Source organism: Pongo abelii, chromosome X, assembly GCF_028885655.2.
Source record: "Pongo abelii isolate AG06213 chromosome X, NHGRI_mPonAbe1-v2.0_pri, whole genome shotgun sequence".
Classification (NCBI taxonomy): domain Eukaryota; kingdom Metazoa; phylum Chordata; class Mammalia; order Primates; family Hominidae; genus Pongo; species Pongo abelii.
The window spans coordinates 126,717,605-126,720,473 of NC_072008.2; the positions used below are offsets into that span (position 1 = coordinate 126,717,605).

General features: G+C 44.6%; 1 pseudogene; it reads right to left on the minus strand.

The window, feature by feature from the left end:
* Positions 1-1,283: 1,283 nt before the first annotated feature.
* On the minus strand, positions 1,284-2,651 carry LOC100442527 (proliferation-associated protein 2G4-like; annotated as a pseudogene).
* Positions 2,652-2,869: the final 218 nt, after the last annotated feature.

The following is a 2,869-nucleotide window of genomic DNA, read 5'->3' on the forward strand; positions in this document are numbered from 1 at the left end:
TCCACCAGACTTCCTCTGTCAGTCAAGAAAAGTGCAAACTTATCACTAGGGACAGGGTAGGATAGGGGAGGGACCCAAGGCCGTACAACCTGAGGAGATTACCATTTAATTTTGGGAGTAGCAGAGAACACCCCTGAAAAAAATGTCTAAAATTCTCCTTTACAGTCTGGCTCAAAACTCATCACCTCCAAGAAGCCTTCTTTTCTATATCTCCCCCCATCACTACCCTCACTAAGAGGCTATCTTGAATTTACAGTGATATGTATAGACATTGTTTAGCTCCACCAAAAGCATAGGCCCCTTAAGGGGAATGTCTAGGCCTTCCTCAAGTTTCTAACACCCATGGTGTCTGTCACAAGGCAAGTATTTGGTAAATGTTTGTTAAATAAATCCCATGGGTTTTGGAATAACTGTTACCATTAATGTTATTTTTTTTTCTACGTGCCTAGGTCTTGACTGTCTACATAGGGCCTTCACATCCCTTTTTTCCTTGAATCCTCATCATGGTCTATGAGGTTTCTGCTCTCATGTAAGCGCCATCCACGATGCTGGATACACTGCTGTAGACATAAAAAATCTTTATGTTTGGACAATGTGCTTTTTTTTTTCAGATGGAGTCTCACTCTGTCACCCAGGCTGGAGTGCAGTGGGGTGATCTCGGCTCACTGTAACCTTCGCCTCCCAGATTCAAGCTATTCTCCTGCCTCAGCCTTCTGAGTAGCTGGGATTACAGTTGTGCCCCACCGTGCCCAGCTAATTAAAATCTTTTTTTTTTTTTTTTTTTTTTTTTTTTTTTTTTTTTTTTCTGTAGAGACAGGGGTCTCACTATAATCCCCAGGCTGGACTTGAACTCCTGGACTCAAGGGATCTTCCCTCATTGGCCTCCCAAAGTGCTGAGATTACAGGTGTGAGCCACTGCACCCAGCCCTAAAACATCTATTTTTTTTTTCTGATATGATATCTGCCTTTTTGATAATGCTAGGTTTTCAATTGACTGGATTTGATTTGCTTTGCACTCCCATAGCAAACAGTTCATGTAGGTAGATGCCCTTTATCCAGGTAATCCTCATGGCTATTTCACTCCTTCCTCCCTTTTCTCACAGTGGATCTCTATTAGGTAATTATCAGTTTTAGAAATCTCCATTAAGAATTTCTTTTCCACAGTTAACAACAAAGCTCTGTTTTTATTTTATTTTTTGACTCCTGATTTTATTATTCAATTTCTTTTTTTTCATTTAGTCTCCTGTGGTTGGGAAGCCTCGCCTCCCAAGACCAGAGTCAGTTGGAGCTGGTTGTTGGAAGGGAGTGGGTTGGGGAACTGGGATGGGGGCAGGGAGACCCCCGCTCTGCTGGTGGTCCTAGGTGGAGAAGAAGAATTATACTTCACAGAGCCTGCGGTGTGGTGGGAAGGGGATGAGGCAGGAGCAGCAAGCTGGGGAGATGGTACCCACCTCAGTCCCCAGCTTCATTTTCGTCTAATGTTTCCCCACTTGTGGCTTTCTCTGCAGTCTTGTAGGCCATCTTCTTTTTTTTTTTTTTTTCTTTTTCTGGGTTTTTTGACTTGCAGAACTCTGGAGGAGAGCCTTTAGCTCTGCATCCTGGACTTCCATCTCAGACTTGTAAAGGTCAGGCTCGAAGGGACCACTGGTTATCTGCATAAGGCCATTGGGCATGAGCAGAACTGTACATTTAAACTGGGCAACAAATTCACCTTCCTTCTCATAGAGAACATTAAATAGTTGCAGCAGTTCATGTTTGGTGCACTTCACCACACCCATCTGAGCCTTCTTCTCATCTTCAAATGCTCTTAAAGTAAACGGCATGGCATCAAAACACTTTTCCACCTCACTGAAGAAGGCATGTGAAGTTTTCATCTTCAGTCCATGCTGTTTAGAGGGGTCTCATTTGTAAATAGTGGTTCTCTGTCCTGCATCCTTGCTCTTGCCCTCTCCTGAGCTGACGAGAACATCCACAGCATATACTTCATGTACCGCCAGTTCCACTTTTTCATGGTCCTTCTTCTGCTGGTCTGTGAGATTCTGGATAATGGTTTTTTCTCCATCGACGACATGCTGCTTCAACTGATGTGACAGCATACCTTCTATTGGCGTGCAGTTAAGTGAGTGGGCAGCTTTGTTCAGGGCTTCTGTCACTTGCGTGTTCTGGTTTCCAGGTTTGACCAGGCGTAGGACAGCTTCATCACAAAGGTGAATTGCCTTAATAACATCTGCTTTCCTCCCTGTTACTTGGGTCCGCTGAGCTACATCAACCACAAAAGTATGAGCTACATTAGCGATGAAGCCATCCACATGGACCCCAAGGTCAATTTTTACCAAGTCACCTTCCTTGAGAATATAATCCTGGTTGCTCTTCAAAGGGGAGAAGTGACATATACAGTTATTTACTGAAATGCTGGTGGGAAAAGCAATACCTGTTTTCATTTCCATTTTTTTCTTGAAGATTTTCCCTGTTTCTTCCATAATCATGGCATCATCTTTCTCACACAGGCTCAGTACCAACACATCTGAGCTAGATGCTTCTACCAAGGACCGAAGTACCTGGTTGGCGATGTCGCCCCCCCATCTTATACTTGGTCACGACCAGGTCCTTGGCGATAGTTTGCTCCTGCTGCTTGTCCTTGCCCGACATCTTCCTACCACCGTCACTGCAGCTTCGTTTTCCCTGAGCCGCCGCCTGCCTCTCTTCCCAGCCGCAAGCTGTGGTCAGAACCCCCTTGATCCTCGAGGAGAGGGTGAGCAAAATCGCGAGCAAGAAAGGGAGCGGGCAGGCAGGCGAGAGCAAAGCTCTGTTTTTAAATGAAGAAGATTTCTTATTTCATTTTTAAATACCCAGAGGCTCATTCTGACAA